The following is a 21123-nucleotide window of genomic DNA, read 5'->3' as shown; positions in this document are numbered from 1 at the left end:
CCCTAGATTGTCCTTTTTACATATGATGAGACAAACTTTCTAGTAACCCACAAAGTCTGTTACTAAGGATTACTAAAATATGGTATCATGATCTAAAATTAACACATTATTAGAGTTTACCAAGGACTTAATTCTATATTCTACTAAAAAGCTTGAATAGCACCAAAAGATTGTCAACTTTGGCATGTGACCTACTTAAAGATGTAGAGATAGTTTGCAATTTCTGGCATGTTTAGTAAATATGCTGTACATTTTGAGTGTTGTTTTCATGAGTAGCCTGAAGATTTCAACTTCTGACATTCTCACCTTTAAGTATAATTCATTGTTCATTTATTTTTAGAATCCTCATTTTAGTTTGCAGTGAGTTGTTGGGTTAATCCTATTGTGAATAGTAATGTATTAACAGTATCTTGGTTCAAAATTATCCAATGACTAGATTTTAAGACATAGGTCCACTGAAGCTCAAAATAATAATTTATTTTGCTAAAGCTCGTATATGTAGAACCCACCCTCACCCAACAAAAGTACTTGTAAAGAGACACTTTATTCCTTTTATCAAGTTATTTTTTATTGGAAAGTAAGAATAAGTAGAAGAATGAACACAGAGTATTTTCCATCTTTGCTCAAAAACATTTGAGAGTTGCTTCACCCTCTAAAATATGATTACCATTGACTACTGTTTACCTATTCAAGAACTGCTCCCAAACCTTTTTCTCTTGCTGCCTCCCACCATAGAGACTGGAAAATGATGTATGTACTTGATCTTCATTTTTCTTAAAACCAGAGATAGTCACATGATCCTGTCTGCCCATGAGATGTAAATGGAAGTCTTCTGGGGGAGGTTACTTAGACAGCTTTTCTTTCCTGATGAATGGGGGTACCTCACCTCCACATTCTCCTGCTACTGATGACAGTGCTTATAACAACAAGAGCCATTCTGCAACCGTGAGTGAGGAAAATAGCAACAGAATTATGGGGATGCATTGTTAAAACCCTGAACCTATGCAGCCAGTTGTCTACCTACAAATTTCTTATTATGGGAGAAAAAAATAACTGCTATTTATTAAGGTCAGTGGGTGTTGTTTTGTGTTAGGATCCAAAAGAATCTTCACTAACGCTTATATACAAGTAAGTAGGAATTTAGGCGCTGACTTTTGTGTATAATTCTTATTTATAGAATTGCTTTTGGGTGAGGGGAGTGTTCTGAGTTGAAACAGACTTATAAATAAAAAATTTGAAACCTAACTCCCTAACGGATAAACAAGTCCAAGTGTTCATTATGTCTCCTTTAACTCTACGCCCTCGCTAGCACTCACACACACGTTTGTGCACACACACCTGCTCAAAGACCTGTATTTGCCCCTATTACCCAGTGCTGGGATGATAAATTGGTTTCATCTCAGGTGCCAGCATTGATAGATTGGTAGTGGCTGTCTGAATCACTATGCTGAGAATAATTTTGAGCTAGACAACACAACTCATGAGGAAGAGTGTTGTGATCAATCGGCCAAGTCTGCCATGAATGTGAAAAATGGACAGGCAGCACCTGTATTTTCTAATAGTTGACCTGATCCAGTGTATCAAATTTTAATTGCTCAACCTACTATAATCCTCTGTCTTCTCTTAATCCTGTAGATAGGAATTTAGTATTTCAAACTGGCATGTTTAGTCCTTAGGTGGGCTCTCGTTTACTAACTAGAGAGTGAGGGTATCCTAAAGAAAAGAATATCCAGCTAGGGTACTTACATTGGAATTGTAAAGAAATTCCAACTTAAGAAAACTTTAATATATGCTGTGCTGGCCACGGGGGTGTACCATTTGCTTCTCTCTTCCAAAAAGAGCCTGTCATTCAGCTCCAAGAAGTGCAGTTAGCTGACAACATCCAGCTACAATTCCTGCAAAACTCACCTCAACTTTCAAGCCAAGGCCACGTGCTTCCTAGGCAGACCCAGACATGGAGCATGGTGGAGATAGGGAGGTCACAGCCTGGCCATTTGTACCCAATACTGGCAATCTTTGCCCTGGAACTCTTGTTGTACTGGCTAAGTCTTCATAAGATTTGCACCATAGTCTGAGGCACTCCCACCTTTATTCTGCTTCCTTCTGCCTCTCCTTTCACAAGTGCCATTCCAGCATCCCTGCCCTTCTCTGCTCCCTCCCCCTTTATCTTTCACAAGTGGTAATCCCTCCTCCTCACACACTCCCAATTCCATCAGAGTGTCTGTTTCCTGAAGGACCCAACTTAATACACATACCTACTACGGATATGGCTACTTACATTTACTAGGCATCTACATTAAATATACAACATTCCAGAAGAGGCAATGTGCTCTATTGGCTTTGACATTAGAGAGCGTGGATTAAAATCCCAGATACTTATCACTGAGTGGCATTAAGTTAGTGTCCTCATCAGGGCGCCTGGGTGGCTCAGTTGGTTGAGCGCTGAACTCTTGGTTTTGGCTCAGGTCATGATCTCAGGGTGTGAGACAGAGCCCTGCGCTGGGATCCACGCTCAGCGCAGAGTCTGCTTTAGATTCTCTCTCTCCCTCTCCCTCTGCCCCTCCCCCTGCTGGCGCACTCTCTCTCTCTCTCTCTCTAAAATAAACAAAATCTTTATTAATTAATTAGTATCCTCATCTTTAAAATAAGGATGCTAATGGTGATACTTGATGGGACTGGATGAGGACTAAGTGAGATGATGGCCATGAAATTGGTTTCTAAACCATTAAGCAGTGCATACATTTTAGTTATCACTATTATTATTCCAAGTAATCTTAAATATCAGTTACCAGCCAATCACTTACCATTTCTTCACAAATCTGTATTGTGCCCTTACCACGACACTAGTGCTGACCTAGGAAACAAGCTGGGCAAAGTCCCTGCTCTAGCGAAGCTTACATTTTCTAAATGAACCAAGTACATACAAGTTTCATTTTACAAGCATTAATAAGTGAGCAACAGTTCACTAACGGGGAGACCCTATCTCTGTGTCTGCTCAAGTCTAATTGCAGTTTGGTCTTGTCCCGGGATTTGTCTCTGTTGATGTTTCCTGCTGAACTGCCTTTCTTTCTTTTAGTTTCACCATCCTCGATGCTGTAAATCCTGCAGGAAGCTAACAGTCCAGCAATAGCTTCTTACCACACCCACGGCTCAGCTGGCCCAGCTACTTGCCTTACACACTTGCTATTTTTCTCTTTGCCTTTCTCTTTTTTATGGCCCTCACCCCCTTTGCCTGACTCTTCGCTACATCTCACCTCTCTGCTTCTATTTCTCTTTCCTTCACTTGTGCATTTCCCCTTTGCTGTCGCCCTCAGTGGGAGAGGCTCTCTCTGTCTCTTCCGATGGCCTTGTCCTTTGCTTAGAGAGCAAACCTCCTGGCAGAAAAACAGGAAGATACACCTCTCCGGAAATAAGACCTCTGCTTCTAACATTTCCTGGAGCCTTGTAGCCACAGGAATCAACATGTCTCTGAGAGGTCTGTTCACTTCAAATTAACTCAGGGCTCAACAAGGCAGAGGGATGTGGCCATCCAGTACAGACTGTGGTCAGAGCCAGCTGGTCACCATCCACGGAGTGGCTGGCTGGAATGTAGCTGAGTGTACAACGTCAAGTGTCTGCATAAACGCAGAACCCTCTGGTCCAAAATACCAATATGTCACCACATTCTACACCCATAATTTTTAAAATGGATTTTTTAGTTTTTACCTTAGTGTCTAGAAGCTTACAGATCAGTGGCTGTCAAATTTTTTGACCATGCAGTACTGTTGGAAATAAACACAGATATGTATAAACACACACACACACACACACACACACGTATATTTGTACATGCACGTATTTAAATATCTGCAACAAAATTTTCACAAAACAATATTTATTTTTATTACATGTGGAGCTCAGATCATTCTGTTTCTCTTTAGTCTATCACAATAGCTTTTTTAAAATGCTGGTCTTAACCCTGGGATTTTTTATTTTTGGTGCCACTTTTACTTAGTGTGGTACAGGATACCTTCTTAGACTAACGTTTTTAAATGCATAAGACAAAACTCATAGGATTAGAAAGGAAATCAATTATTTTGAAATACAGTCCCATCCTTGAGCCTTCAGGGGAGGGGGTGAGCCATGTCCATGCACCCCAGGTTAAGAAACCCTACATGACTAAACTGATTTCACAACCAACCGCTAAGCCACGATCTGCAGTTTGGAAAATGTAGCTGTAGACAAAGGCTCAGAACACTTTATGGCAATTAAATATTCCAGATGTTTATTATCCTGTCACAACTCCAACGTTCTCTTTTCCCTCCATTTCCCAATGCTTCCCCTTCCAATCACACCCCCAACCCCTACTCTACACACATGCAGATCTTCAGGTCCCGTATCTGGAATGAGACAAGGCACTAGACCACTGTGTCGAGCCCCTTCCATCACCCCAATCCCACTCTCTGACTGCCCCCTCTGTCCCTGCCCCTCTGGCTCCCGTCTCAGAACTATTTCAATGGCTCATTATCTCTGGGGGCCAGTGTTCACAATTGTGTCTTTCGTGGTTTCCTTCACGGCATTGTGGTCCCACAGGTGTATTCTGCCCTAGCACAGTCGTGGAGACTGTGAGAGCATTTCACCTTCATTTTCTCCGGCAAGTCTGGGTGTCACTCCCAGCCTGCAGCTGCAGCTCACGGTGGCCTGCAGAACACACTATACCCCAACCCAGAGCAGCTCAAGTGACGGGGGGCACTGGGAGGAAACAGAGCTACTGCCATAATGCATGATGCCAGTGCTTTCTCAAACGGTTTACTACTGTGGTTTCCCACAAACATTTGTACACTCCCATGAAGAAAGAAGGAAAAAGAGGAGGAAGAAGAGTCTGTATCCGCCTCCTTTTTTGGCATGAGAACAACTCTAGAATCATTCAGTCAATAGAACTTCCTGGAATACGAACATTTCACTATACCCAATATTCATAATTTTAAAAATAGATTTTCTGGGTTTTATCCTAATGTCTAGTAGCCCATAGACCAGTGACTATAAAATGTTGGGTTGTTTGGGTTTTTTTGTGTTTTGTTTTGTTTTGGCCATGCTTTACAGTAAGACATGCAAACATATAGAATAGGGCCTCGGAGGCATTCAAGCCTATGTCTTCATGCAGATAGGAGGACAGTGAGGCCCAGAGAGGGGATAGGATTTGCCCATGGTCACACAGCAGGAACGAGGGGACTGGGGCCTCCACTCCTGCCTGGGGCCTCCAATCCTGCCTTCTTCTCCAGAGGTTTCTCTCCCTTACTACCTGTAAGGGGGTTTCTACTATAAAAGCCATACCACAGAGATTAATTTTTTTAAACCTGAAATTTATATAACACTGGAGGTTAACTATCCTGGAATTAAAATTAAAAATTAAATTAAATTAAATTAAATTAAATTAAAAGAAATAAATTAATTTTTAAAATTCATGCCTTACCACCTTTCCCTCAACCCTGCTTTTAGAAGTTGAAAGGTCACAAGGGCCTCAAAAAATTACCCAGAAGAACGGAAAAGGCAACTGATGATAGACGTCCTTATTTCAAAACTTCTGTTTTTCATGAAGACGACTTTTTTCCTCTCAGATGAAATTATAATTTTCTTTTTTGTTCCTGGTTTTCTTCTAATTGTGCCTAGGCCTTCCTCCTTAAAATAGTTTGAAATAATTATTTCTTCCTGTGTATTAAATCACCTTACAATGTTCCCGGTTTTAGCAATAAAGTTCCAAACCTTTTTTTTAATCATCATTTTTTAACCCTTAGTCCTTCCCCCATCTCTTAAATCACTTTTCCCATCCTATTCAGTGAATTATACAATTATTTTTTCAGTTTTCAAATGGTTTGCTGTTGTATGTGTCATAGTTTTCTTCTGAATGAGAAAACTCTTACTTCACACAATAGTGCCATTGCTTTTACTCCTATCACTGAGGGGGAAAAGATCAAGAACCAAACAATAAGACTTTTATTTACAGCCTCTGCAGGGCTGTCTTGAAGGTCACGGCGAGCCTCTGCCATTGTGTGCTTCACCTTGGGCGAGCCATCTGAGAGGCACAGAATGGCAGTGATCCTCGGGACCATGGAGCCTAATCCCTTCACTTCACAGAAGAAGAAACCATAGGCACTCAGGTCATCCCAGGACCGTACAGCTAGCTAGTGGCCTAGCAGCAGATCCAGAACTAAACCTCGGGCCTCCCTCCCGACTTGCTGTCTTTGCCACTGCCCAGTGAAGTCCCAGTAATTCCTGCTGAGCTCCCCAGGTTCATCCTAAAGTAGTATTGCAATCCATCTGTGTTTACGTCAGCAGTATGGAGAAAAGAGAATGTCACGACTCCTGGCTCAGCAACATGAATTTACATGAGAATTTGCATAGTCTGCTTGACTAGTTTCAAGTTGCTCCAACTCCAACCTTCAATCTGTCTTCAGAAGTTCTTTCATGTATCAGAATCCAGAAGCCGTCAGCAGGATCATGCATGTGACCTCGTGGTCGCCAGAGGATGGGCTCTGGCATCAAACCTGGGCAAGTTCGTCACCTCCCCCTGCCTCAGTTTCCTCATATGTAAAACAAGGATACTGATAACACCCACTCATGCTCCTGTTCTTGAGGCTTAAAGGAGAGAATGCATGGATAGCGCTGGATAGTTCTAACAACTCAATAAATATTGATGATTATTATCCTAGTTGCCAGTAAGGAAACACTACTTGATAGCGTTTTAATAAAAATTTACCAGAAAATGTAAAAAGAGGAATGAGTGCAACTGCAACAGTTGCAGTGTGATGCAGTAGAAATCATGCCGGTCAAAGAACTGGGAAATCAGAGCCCCAGACCCAGCTCTGCCACTAATGAGCTCTGTGGCCAACAAGAAGCAGGCTCATCTCTTTGGGTCTCAATTTTTTTAACCAGCAAATCTAATTCTAACCTCTAAATGGGAGAGAGAGCCTTCCTGAGAAATCCAACTTCACAGACTCCAAACCAGTCAAAGCAACCCCATCTCAAGCCAGAAGAAGGTAAACCTATGCCGAGAAAGCTAGTTCCTTGGTCCACCTTCATGGGAAAAGCAGCTGCCGGGGACAGCACTGTCCCCAGAGCAACCCAGGAATAATTCCGTCCTTACCTTCGTACAAGCCACCTGCCTGAGCCCAAGCCAGAGAAGAGAGCAGATGAACAATGAATGTCACAGCAATTAGTTTTGGCAATTAGGCAGGCAATTTGTTCTGCAGCATGTAGAATGGGAGGAGAAAGTAAATCAGAGCTGAGAGGTGACAGGGAAATAGGATTAGGACATCAGGTTTCAGTGACGCCCAGGTGGAAAGGTGTGCAGCAGGGTCCCAGCCTCCCCTTCCCCACTTCTTCTCTGACAAAGGAGGATGTTCTTCAGAGGCCTTGGGAATCAGCTGCTTTCACGGAAGGGGCCTGCAGCCCACTGTTCTCGTCTCTTTCTCAGGGTCACCTGACACTTCAGTGTTCACTCTCGGCTCAAGTTCTTGCTAGTTTCTCACCAGGGATTCTGCTTACAATGTCAAATAAATGGACGAGTAGTAGTAGTTCCTGAGGACTCCCTCTCTTAGCCGGGAGTACATTTGGTTTTTTGTTTGTTTTCATTCTTTGTTAGAGAAGCCTTGGGAGTTGTTCTCTAGGGACGAATTAATTCCACATTTTGCTTGGGTCAGAAGGAGACATTATATAATTGTATCATACAGTGAAGGGAGAAACTGAGCTTTAAAGTCAAACACCGGGGCTTGGATGTCGGTGCTGCTCCTTGCCAGGCTCTGAACTTTGGTTTCCTTAGCTCCAAAATGGGCTTAATAACGGGATTGTCATGTAAGATGCGTGACACTTGGGTAGCTCTTCTCCAAACACAAATTAATTTCAAATTTTGGCCCAGATGCCTTGAAGAGGAGAACCAAGTGTCCGAGGAATGGCTAGACATGACCATCAGGTAAGTCCCTTCCTACCCTGCAATTCTGAACTGGTATTTCAAGCTGCTTTTCTCATGATTAAGAACGGAGATGAGCTCAGAAGGAGCCAGAAGTGAAAGCAGGAGTGTGCTGATATACGAAGCCCTGAGCACAGCAGCAGTTTGTCTAACACATGCACAGTGGTTCTTAGGAAAAGTCCGGGGTGGGACCCTGGGGTAGATTTCATACTTCCCAGTATTCATTTGGGGTTCTGATGACCCCCCCTAATCAAAGGCACCTTCAGATTTTGTGAGGCATGAATCTTAGACAATTATGGGAGCCCTCCTTTTTAAAAAGAATGCAGGTATACAAATACAAAATTAGGCATGAAAGTGAATATTTACTTAGAATGAGAAAATAGATCATGACAGATTACAGGAGCACTGGAGAAATAGGTCCCTTTCTTCTGAGATCTCTTCAAGCAATTTGCCAGAAATGCTGACATAGAAATGTTTCTGATTGTAACACAATCCTCTCTCCCCACCTGGAACCCTCCATAAACTCAACAATTCAGGCATTCAAGGGGCCCCCACAAGTGAGGGGACTTGCAACTTACAATTTATTGGTTTCATGGTATATCTTCCCCTGCTCCTAACTAAATGCTTTTACAACTATGCTTCTTACACAAGTAGTACTGTCATAGTGTTAATGGAAAACTAAAAAAAGGGGACAGCTCCCATAATCCCACACCTTACCCAACCATCTGTTTCCTTTTTCCATATTTCTTTTTCAGCCTGTGCTCATCTACACCTAATTTATGTACGTGAAATCATGGTACAGACACAACTTCACATTCTTTTTCACCATTTCTCTGTGATGCTCCATTGTCTTAATCAACATGATATTTCAAGGCTGCATAATAATCCACTATCCTGCCGTTGTTAGAAATTTGTATTACGTAAATCACAATTATGAAGATAGGAACAGAATTTTAGCTTGACTATGGACAATTCTTACCACCAACTAAAAAAAAAAATTTAAAGAAAGAAACAGAGACTCTAGCCACATTGCAATTCGCAGAAGTGTAAATAATCTGTCAATCTAAAGAAAAAAATATCAGTCAAACCAATTATTAGGTGTGGGCAGATAAAGAAACTATCAGCAGGTTGGATTTCCACTTTTCAACTAATTTCTTCAGTTAAGCAATTGAAAATCCAGGGCGAATGACCCTTCTCATGGAGTTAATGAATAGAATAAATAGAGATTGCCGTGTGACTGGGTACTACAGTGGACATTTTTTTTTTCCTAAGGAGTATTTCCTAAAGGAAAGTATTCCTACTAGAGTCACACCATGCCAATTCTATGGCAATAATTTAATTATGCCAATTGGAATGCAAATTGTCCCACAAAACACTATGAGGACCCTCGCTCTGAGAAACTTCTGAACAAAACATTTCAATAGTGCTCAGTAGTTTTGCACTCCTGGGTGGGAATCAGAAGTCAAGTACAATATGATTCATAACTTCAGGGCCCGGCTGCTGTGGGTGGATTTGTATCACCCATGTCCCCCTTTACACCCAGGCTACACCTCCTTACCTTTCACTTTCTCAGCTTCTCAGTGGGATGCAGCAAACAAACCAGCCTGTGGGGGACTGACTTTGTAAACCCCCGTATAAAACACTTGGGTGGTAAAGGCGTGGCAAAAGAATCAAAAGTTCCTGTTCTAAATTCTTTGAGTGTCATATCAGGTGGCAAGATTGGGGTTTGAAATGCCTTTTCTGTGGCTTGGAACTGTCTCCACAACCCATTTAATTCATAAGGAAAGCTGATTACAGCTCATCACAACTCATTTACAGCTTCATACCTAGATGGGTATGAGCTACCAAAAGGATGGCTAAGTCATTTTTAGAATGAACGTTCACATTAAAGCGGCATGACTCACCTTATTGTGAGGTTTCCAATATATCAAAGGTTGTTGCAAAGGTCCCCGCTCAGATTTTAAAGCTGCATCTCTCATGTTTTCATATTAAGAGCAGGATGGAGGACCTGACAGCATCTGACTGGAGACCCGGTCTCCATTGCAGCTCAAAGTGTCTTAGATCCTATGTTGTAACAATATTGAGGCTTAGACTCTCCCCAAGCCTCCATCTGTAACACCCCCTCAGACTTCATGGCTTTGGTGCCTTGTATTGAGAGGTAAGATTTGGGGGGGTAACTACAAAGACCTGATTTCACAGGGTCTCCTAAGGTATTAATCTTCCCTCTGTATCAGTGACTCACCTAATGTCACAAGGATAGTGATGATCAAAGGCTTTCTGCCTGGCAAAGACAAAAATGTATACATTTTTTTTTAATTTTATAAAAGCCAACATCTATGTGAACCAAAAACACGGAATGACACTCTGACCAGCCAATTTTCTCATTGAAGCTTTTGTAAAATGAAATTTTCTTTGCTTCCTATTTTTATGCTATCTTATAGTGTTGCTGGCACGGGTAACAATCACACTTGGCACTTCTGTCGTGCTTTTCATCCAAAGATTTCAAAGTGCTCCACAACAGGATTTCATCCTCACTGCGGGCCAGGGAGGAAGGTCAGCGCTATCATGCCTCGTGAGGAGATGGGATGCCAAGAGGTGACGTGACTTATTCGTGCGCCCTGCAAAGCTGCAGGGGCAGAACCAGGTTAGAGCCCAAGCTTCCTAATTCCTAACTCAGTCTACTGTTCACCTGTCCTAGCTGATGTGGCCTCTTCTTCGAAGGGCTGAACATTCGGCCCAGCACGACACATTATGAACAACTTGTTAAGTGTTTTACTGGAAAGCTACCATGCCAAGGTGACGGACCTCAAGGAGAAACCAGAAGCCCAAATAAAAAGATTTGACTTGTTTTTGAGCACTACTTTTCAGTCTTTAAGATCTTGGCCAAATAAACCTAAAGAGTTAGTGCAAATCTCCCAAGTGAAAAATGGCTACCAGATTTCAAAACCTGAAAATATCAAAGTACTGGCAAGGAAGTCAAGCAACAGGAGTCTTATGCTCTGCAACTGGGAATGTAATTAGTACAACCACTCAGGAAAACAATTTAGCAATAGCTTGTACATTTGAATGGGCACATACACTTCAACCTAGCAAATTTCATTCCCATGTATATATGTGTATATATGTACATATGTATACATAAAATATATACATGTATATGTATATATATTCATGAAAGGAATTATTATCCGGGGTGGCAATGAATGAATTATATCTTCACATAAAATATGGATAAATCTTATATATAGTACTTAATTAAAAAAAGTAAGATTGAGAAGATGAGATAAAAGATTAATCTATTTTTATAAAGCTCAAAAATATGAAAACCAAACATATGCTCAGAGGTACAAACATATACAGGATAAAAATGGTTTTTAAGAAACAAGGGAATGATAAAGGCAAAAGCAGGAGGGTAGCTACATCTTGGGAAAGGCAGAGATCTGAAATTGTGGAGTATTATTAGTCAGGATTCTGCAGAGAAACAGAACCAGTAAGATATGTATGGGGAGAAATTGATTATAAGGAATTAGCTCATGTGATCAGGGAGGCTGGGAAGTCCCATGATCTGCCATCTGCAGGCTGGGGACCCAGAAAGCCAGCAACGTAATTCCATTCCAAAGGTCTGAGAACCAGAGGACCCGATGGTGCAAATCCCAGCCAACGGCAGGAGACCAATGTGCCAGCTCAGTAGGCAGGCGGGAAGCAAAATGGGCCAATTTTTCCTTTCTCCTCCCTTTTGTTCTATTTGGGCCCTCAACAGAGTGGATGATGCCCACCCACATTGAGGAGGGCAATCTACCTTACTGAGTTCACCAATTCAAATGCTAATCTCACCCAGAAACTCCTTCACAGACCCACTCAGGAATAATGTTTAATCTGGGGCACCCCATAGTACAATCAAGTTGACATAAAATTAGCCATTACAGGGAGGAACATAAAGTAGTTGGTATGTTTTAGTTCTTAGGTTGGGTGGTGGATTCATAGGATTTTTTTCTTTTTTACTATTTTTCATCAAAATTATATACATGTAACACATATTCTTTTCAAATATTACAAAATAATGTTAAGTCTGATGAGCTAAGAGTGAAAAGAAAAAAGACTTTTAAAGGAAAGCATAGGCCTCCCCACAGGGTTGTGTGTGCATGTATGTATGCGCACGCATGTGTGCAGTTTAATATGCTGCTTAAAGATCAGAAACATCCAAAACTTTTAAGGGTCCCTATTTGAAAAACATCTATCCAACAATAAACCAGGAGAAGTATTTGAAACAAGCATGACATTAAAAAGAGTCATTCCAGTTAGTCTGTAAAGAATTTGTGTAAATTGGGGCACCTGGGTGGCTCAGTCGTTAAGCGTCTGAGGTCTTCGGCTCAGGTCATGATCCCAGGGTCCTGGGATCGAGCCCCGCATCGGGTTCCCCGCTCTGCGGGAAGCCTGCTTCTCCTCTGCCTACTCCCCCTGCTTGTGTTCCCTCTCTGGCTGTCTTTCTCTGTCAAATAAATAAAAATCTTAAAAAAAAAAAAGGATTTGTGTAAATTGAGAAGCAAGACATTGAAACAATATAAAATCTGGGGAACTATATGAACGAACAATTTATAAGATAGCTCAAAAGAGAAAGGCATAAAAGAGGTTTGAACTTCATCAGTAAACAAAGAAATACAGATTATTTAGGGTAACTATTTTTTAAACCTATAACAAAGATGAAGATTTAAAAAAGTACTTAGTGCTGACAGTTCAGTGGAACCAGCATGAACAATGCTGACGTACAACATTTTCCAGAAGCATTTTGGAGATAGGATTTAGTTGCTCTAACAAAGCCCATAACTTTTTACCCAATAAGGTCCTGTAAACTTTTCCAAAAGAAATAATTAGAAGCCTAAAGACGTTCACAACATTATCTTAACAGCAAACATTAGCCTAAATGCTGAACAATAGGAGAATGGTTAAATAAAGTATAGTGCATCCTCAATAGAAATTAGGCAACCACTAGCAATGGTGTTTTCAAAAAGTACTTATTGATATGAGAGAATGCTCACACTAAATGAAAATCAGGATACAGAATTGTTTATATGGCACAGTTTTAGATTTGTAAAACATATGTGTACACACATGCAAAAATCAAGAAAAACTCATGAAAGATATCGAAAGGTTGAAACAGTGATCTGTGCAATATAAGCTCACATGTGGCTTTCGTTTCTCCTTTATTTTCTTCCAAAATTTCTAAATTTTCTAATTTAATAATAAAACATAAGTATTTTTAGATAATAAAAAGCATCTGCAATAGAGGGGCAGACATTTCCGGTAACCCAGTGGTGCTGGGTCACAAAGGGTGCACTGCGGGTTGCCCACCTCACCCAGCTTGCACGGGACTCTCCTGGTTTCAGCAATGAAAAGGGTCACATCCTGGGAACCCTCTCAGCCACAGGGAAAGCGGGGACAGTGGGTCATTCTACCACTGGGCCTAAAAGAACCATCGAAGTAGAAAGATTTCCCAACTGTAACTTGCAACAGTGTTCTCGACAATTCCTTCAGTCTCCCTACAGAACTGGCTATTTGACCTTGCAGATTTTAAGCTTTTTAAATAAGTCACATCTTAAAGAGCTTGTTGAAAGCAAAGCAGATTGCATAAATGCTAAATAGGCTGGTTAGACGACATTATACGAGCTCTGAATGTGTACTCAAATAGGTCAGGAAACACGAACTACCTCTTGTCTTAGGGAAGAGAAGCCTATTTATCTCTCATTTCGTTTTCTGTGCTGTACATATTCTTTCCCTTTGCAAGAGTGGGAGTGGCAGGTGTATCGTGTCACCAGCGGAAAAGTGAGCTCTGGGGAATCAGCTTAGAGGGTGAAGCGAACTCCCTGGTTAGGGCTAAAGCTCTGTGGAAGAACAAAGAATCAGGTTGGAACTGCCTTTTTTACCTGCCTTTCTTAACACAATCAGGACAAATCCTCTCACATGCTAAATCTACAGGAAGTTCTTCTGTATCTTTGCTTAGGAAAATATCTTGAAAATATAATAGAACTACAATACTGAGCGTGCTAACAGCAATCTCTGTGTCACAGAGGAGAGCTGTGGGGGCTAGTCAGGGGGTGGCAGGGATGTCACAGGCCTATGTCAAGCCTTGCCACTGTGAGTATCATTGGCCAGTCACATAGCTACTCGCTGTGCCTCAGTTTCCTCACATATAAAATGGGGATGCCAATAGCACCCACCTCATAGCATTGTGAGGATTACATATGTTTATGGATAATAAGAGCTTGGAGCAGTGCTGGGAGATAGGCACACAGGTGGTTTACTAGGGAGCACTCCTAAAATCAGCACCAAGTGTAGCAGAAGGAAGGAAGCAGCACTGAGCAGAGGAAGAGGATGAGCTCTGACAAAGTCTTGACAGAGCCTCAGTGGGGACGGCCCCAGATCTGCCCTGGGCTGGGGAGGGAGGGCGCTTGGTCTTGATACCCTACAATCAATCAGATGATGACTCTTGGAGAAGGGGTCATGGGGTCATGACAGTGGTGTGGCAACTGTGAGTCTCCTCTCAGGTCTCCTCCCACAGACCCAGATGCTGGGATCTGAAATCCAGCACTGTGTTTATGTCTCCAGGGATACTGTGTCCCTTCTTCAGAGGTCGGGGACTTATCTGATAGCTGATCTTATCTGCAGAAATCCACCCAGCCTTGCTGAACCTTCCTTAGATTTTTATAGCCATCTAGGATGCTTCCACCCAGCCTTCTATTTCTGTCACTTTTACTTAGGATCAGATTCCTTAACACTTGTGGTGAACACTGTGATGCACTGTAACCTCCCTTTAGGAACAAATTTTAAAGTTTGCTTTTCTAATCCTCTTTATTTTTTGAATATGTAAAACTTTATGTGATTCAGAAGCCAGAACTCAAAATAGTAAACAAACACACAAAAACAATAAATACAGTCAGAGAATTCCGATGCCCACCTTGAAAGGCAGAAACAGGGTAGAGGAATTGTTCTAGGCTAAGAGACTGAAGAAACATGGTGACCAGCTGGCTCAGGGGAAAAAAAATCTATCTAGCTATAGCTTGTTACAAAAAACCAATATGGCAGAATGCTAACAATTGTTGATCTAGGTAAAGAACACTATTATCCTTCGAGTCTTTCTGTGGATTTTGAAAGTTTTCAAAAATATAAATTCAGGGGAAAGGAAGAAATCTCTCCTTGTTGAAATGTCTATTGCTTGGGTGCTTATTTATTTGCAAACATGTTAAAACAGAAAAGACAATCTATATGGCCTGAAGGGGAGCAAATAAGTCAGACACTAAAACTATGCCCTAATTTCTTATAAGTCAAGCAGGAGTTAGTAGAGGGAGATCTCTGGGTTTTAATATAAAACACTCTTTAATTCTCAATGAAATTCCGGAGAGGAACCCATAATCTGTGAGCACTCAGAAAGGAAAGCAATGATCACTAGGAGACAACATATGTTCATGAAGAATAGGTCATGCATAATACACCTTTCCCAGTGGGGAACATCAAAAGATAAAATTACAACAAAGTATTTGAAAAAGCCCATCAGATTGGCTGTGTAATTAAAATGGAGAAATATAAGCTGGGTTGTGAGCTGAGCTTTCCTTCCCATCCATCATTCCTTCACCCCTTCACTCATTCATTCAGTATCAATCGTGCATCCAGCACTGTGCTAGACAACCACCCTATTAGAATGAACAAACAGATTACTGTCAACTTAGACTCAAAGGACATTTCTAAAAATGCTTCTAAAGTTGGCCTGGGACCAAAATATATCAGGATCATGTGGGGTGTTTGTTAGAAATGCACATTCCTGGAGTCCCATCCCACACTTACTGAATCAAAATTTCTGGAAATGAGACGTGGGAATCTGCAGGTTTAACAAATGTCCCAGATAATTCTTTTGTACACTAAAGTTTGAGAACCACACTAAAGTTCTCTACCCTCTATTCTGAAAGCTGAAACATATTAATCAGTGAATTAGGTGAACTCCAATATAAATTTTGCCTATCAAATTTGTAGATGACAGATAGTTGGAGGAAAAGCTGATAAACTGTATTAAAGAATCAAACTTGAAAAAGACCTTGACAAAGGAGAGGGATGGGATGAAATTAACAATATACAACTTAATAGGGTTAAATGTTAAGTTCTGCATCTAAGTTCAAAGAATCAACTACTTAAATACAAGGTAGGAAAGCTCTGGACTGACAGCAGTTCACTTGAAAAAGATTTAAAGTTCAATGAGAGTCAAAAATGTGATATTATTTAAAAAAAACTTATACAAATTTTAGGTTGCATTAATAGAAACTGAAATTAAGGAACGGAGAGGCAAGGTTGCACCCGTCATATTTTGCATTGGCAGAGCACATCTATTTTAAAATATTTGAATTTTTAAAAAGACATTGTCAAACTACAGTGTGTCCAAGGGAAGGTGACTAGGTAGAAAAGTGTCTTCGACCCACATCCTATGAAGAATTAAGGAACAGAATATGTTTCACATAGTAAAATGAACAATCACATGTCATGAGAGCTGAATTTATGAGACTGGAAAGCTATTGAGTTGTTGAGGAAGGAACTGATTATTCTGTGTGGTTCCCCAGAACAGACTTGAGAACACTGGGGCAAAGTTATAGGAAAGTTCTTTTTAGTTCAATGTAAGAAAAAATTAATCTAAGAATCAGAGGACTCTAAATCTCTAAATATGGTATGGGCTGTCCCCTTTAGAGATGAATTCCAGCAGGAGGTTAAAACAGAGGATTCCAATTAATAAATCAATCTAGGGAGGTCTAGCATGGACCAGTGGTGGTGGCCTAGGAAGTAAGGAGTATGTTTAACTCAACCCTCTGTAATTGAAATACAAAAAAAAAAAAAAAATTTTAAGTTAAAGGAAAGTAAATAAGAAAGGATACTTGCATTACACAGGTGGTCCCTTCAAAGATTCCATTCTTTAAATTTCTATATAAGTTTACCGAGGGGCTCCTGGGTGGCTCAGTCATTAGATGTCTGCCTTCGGCTCAGGTCATGATCCCAGGGTCCTGGGATCGAGCCCCGCATCGGGCTCCCTGCTCAGCGGGAAGCCTGCTTCTCCCTCTCCCACTCCCCCTGCTTGTGTTCCCTCTCTCACTATGTCTCTCTCTCTCTGTCAAATAAATGAATAAAATCTTTAAAAAAAATAAGTTTACTGAGAATTTTGGTTGCCATGAAAAGCCTTCAGACTCTTATCTGGTTATATCAGTTGTTCATCCTTCTGTTTCTGACATCTTTTAGAGGGGCTGTTTTGGAAAAGGCAAGAGTCAGAATGCCCATGACATACTTCCACAGTCCCTCAGAGAAAACCCAACCACAGTGAATCCTTAAGCTGACATAATTTTAATCCTTATACTGCGTCACTCCACCGACACAACAACAGCCAACCTCACCAGAAGTAGGACCTGTACTCCAGGGAAAACAACACGGAGGTTGGCTAGTGTTCTAGGAGGCAGGCTGTCACAAGATTTATGTCAAAATAGGGACCATGGTGATTAATTGAAGGGATTATATTCCCTCTTCGGAGAGTTTTATATTTAATACACAAACTGGTCTGGGCATTTGGAAGATGGAGCAGAGGCAAGAGAATCACAGAAAGTAAGATGTATAGGCTATGAAAGACCACCGGATATACTTAAATTAGTAGTAGGCAAAAGCCATAAGAAAGTAGAAACCAAAAGATGTGGCAAGGAACAAGGAGCATGGTTGGCTGGTGGGAGTAGGGACTGCCGAAGCAGACATATTGACCCTTTGCCAGAGTGAACATAAGAGCAGAGGTGGAAACATTCAACTGCTGAGGTGATGTCAAGAGAATTCATTTGCCAGAGCTGTCTGGGATGCTTTTAGCGAACTCTGTTCTTTGAACAACATTCCAATCTCTCATGATAACCATTGTGCAGCTCTTACCATTGTCCTTATTTCTGTGTAAATCCTATACAATACTTCTCTGACTTTTCCATTTAACCAAATAAACAGAAAAGAAAAGAATGTGTACTACTAAGCAGTCTGGGACCCAGCCCAAGCAGTTTATCACCAGTTCAATATTTCTTTGCCATCCCATGGTATTTTTATCTTTAAAATTTCATGAGAAATTCGCATTCTCCTCTTTAAGAGATCTGTACTAGTTTCTATATCAAAATAATGTTTAACCCATTGATTTAAATTAACAATTAGGGAGATATACCACTTCTTATTTTTTCAGTTCCTTCCCGTAACTCCCAGCCAATAACTCATGTCATCCTGTGAGGTATGGCTACTTCAGTTTGAAAAACATGGTCTTACAACACAATTAACTTACACTAGTTGAGGTTACCTGAATGTTCTCTGAAGATTCTAATGCAGCAGTTTCAGGGAGATGTAACTGTGTGTGTGTGCGTGTGTGTCCCATTCCAGAACCTCTTCTTTTTTTCTTTTTTTTAATTTTTAATTTTTTATTTAGCAACGAACTATAGAAATGATCCCTGAAAGTATAGTCTCAATTAGACAACATATAATCATCATTAGTTTTTTGATGTAATGTTCAATGATTCATCAGTCGCATATAACACCCAGTGCTCATCACATCACGTGCCCTCCTTAATGCCCATCACCCAGTTACTCCATCCCCCCACCTACCTCCCCTCCAGCAACCCTCAGTTTGTTTCCCAGAGTCAAAAGTGTCTCATGGTTTGTCTCCCTCTCTGATTTCTTCCCATTCAGTTTTCCCTCCCTTCCCCTAAGGTCCTCTGCGCTATTCCTTATATTCCACGTATGAGTGAAACCATATGATAATTGTCTTTCTCTGATTGACTTATTTCACTTAGCATAATACCCTCTAGAACCTCTTCTTAATCACAAAAGCCAGAACAGATAGCATTCTAGATGTTTTAAATACTTGTTAATTTATAATAAACACATGCTCCAGAAAAATGGAATTCAATGTTCAAACCCAAATATCTTTATTTGTAGATATTTTTATATCTTCCTGTATATTAAAATAACTATATATTTTTCATGATTTATTCATTTATTTTATTTGACAGAATGATAGAGAGAGAGAGCACAAGTAGGCAGAGAGGCAGGCAGAGGGAGAGGGAAAAGCAGACTGCCCGCTGAGCAGGGAACCTGACATGGGGCTCAATCCCAGGACCCTGGGATCATGACCTGAGGTGAAGGCAGATGCTTAATCAACTGAGCCACCCAGGTGCCCCTAAAATAACTACATTTTGCCTATTTTTCTGAAGTCAGTGATGATTTCCCCTACTTCACTGTAGGCCTGAACAAAGTCCACCTTCTTTCATAGAAACTTCACTGAAGAAATAATAGGAAGAAAAAGAAGAAATTCTGAGGATATGAGCAGTACAAAGAAAATCAAGGATAAGGATTAGATCTAAAATTTGATCAAGGTATAGAGTTGTAGGTAGAGTAATTTTTCCACTACAGTTTTATTTAAAAATTAATTATGTTAAAAAATGCTTTTATATGAAGTGTCATTTGTAGCTATTAAATGCTATTATTCATTAAAACTCTAATAAAAATTAAATTTTAAATTAAATATTGGCTCCAAATAAACTAAGCTTAAATTAAGCCTAATATTTTTGAAGTTTATTTATTTATTTTTATAGTAATCTCTATACCCAACGTGGGGCTCAAACTCATGACCCCCAGATCAAGAGTTGCACACTCTTCCAACTGAGCCAGCCAGGTGCCCCTAAATAATTAAGGCTAATATTAATGGTGAGAGATTACAGGAGAGGAATAAGTCCATTGTGAAGCCCACTTTTTATAAAAACTTTTATACATAAATAATCTGTTAAGAGATTGTAATTTTCCAAGTCCCCTTTTTGCCCATTGCTCGTGTCTACTTTCTTAAGGAACTGGTTTGTACTTCCCAGGGACTATAAACATCCCATTAAATTTACCGAGAACCCACTAGTAACTGTACACACCACTTCAGTACAAAAGCCCTTACTGGACAGCAGTGGACACCACACACAGAGGGAAGAGCACTAAGATATGGTCCTGTCCTTCAGGAGCCCACAGCCTGTAGAGAGGGAGGGACGTATAAACACACAATTGCAGTGCAGCATGACACACGCAAGAGGGGAAATGTATACAGGGCACCTAGTCAGGAGGCTCAGAAGAGTCTTCACAGATACAGTGGTCTGTGATGGGTAGGATTTTGACAGGATACCAGGTAAGGCTTTGACAGTTGAAGATTCGAAAGGAAGGTTCCAAGCAGAAGCACTCAGTATGTGCAGAGGTGTGATGCAACATGGGTGTTAGAAGGACAGCTATTACTTCAGTGGGACTGGGAGAGGTTAAAGGAAATGAACTGTAGCATGAATGAGAAAAGAAATGGGGGAGTCAAGGCTAGATTTTCATTTCTTCTCTCTGTGTAACCTTGGGCAAATTACCGGACCTCTATACACTTCAGTTTCCTCATTTGTAAAATTTCTTCTTAGGATTATTGTGAAAACAGAGGACGGGCACCCAGCACTCAATGAAGACTAGCTGCTCATGGTGTTTATGGAGTTTGACACAATTAAATACAAGAATGGGGATGCCAGGCCCATGACCTCTCAGGACCACCTCAAACTCACTGCCATGCCAATATCTATGAACTATGTGTGTGTGTGTGTGTGTGTGTGTGTGTGTGTGTGAGGGAGGGGGGGAAGAAGGGGGTGGGAGGAGGGAGGGAGATGGTGGGAGAGGGAGGGAGGGCGAGGGCGAGAGATTAATCTGGAGCAGGAAATTCATTCCACCTGTGTCTACTACTCTTTGACACCCAGATGATTATAATATTTAAGCCACTTTCCATAATAAAATAAATATGTTCAACCTACCCCCTTTCTTCTCATCCGAACACCTGGCTGGGACAACCATGGAGCTTAGAGAGATTGCCCATGTTTCTTGTCTACCCCGCTTGGAAATCCACTGGAATATGGCAAATGAGCGTACATGTCGAACCGACGTCTGTTAGGATGAAATATGATTCACTGTTTTCTAAACCACTTTATTGTGGTGTGACTGACACACAAAGAGGTGTCCATAATTAATGTATACCTCATGATGACTTTGGAGATAGGTATATATCCAGGAAACCATCTATGCCATAAACATATCCATTACCTCCAAAAGTTTCCTCCTGCCCTCTTATTATTATATTTCTT

At 40.9% G+C, this 21123-nt stretch overlaps 1 pseudogene; it reads right to left on the bottom strand.

Moving 5' to 3' along the window:
* Nucleotides 1-18318: 18318 nt before the first annotated feature.
* Nucleotides 18319-18448, bottom strand: LOC116634222 (annotated as a pseudogene).
* Between the last annotated feature and the right edge of the window lie 2675 nt (nucleotides 18449-21123).

The sequence above is a fragment of the Phoca vitulina genome, unplaced genomic scaffold, assembly GCF_004348235.1.
Source record: "Phoca vitulina isolate PV1807 unplaced genomic scaffold, GSC_HSeal_1.0 scaffold8, whole genome shotgun sequence".
Classification (NCBI taxonomy): domain Eukaryota; kingdom Metazoa; phylum Chordata; class Mammalia; order Carnivora; family Phocidae; genus Phoca; species Phoca vitulina.
Note: the sequence above shows the minus strand (reverse complement) of the source record. Positions and strands in the feature narration are given on the sequence as shown.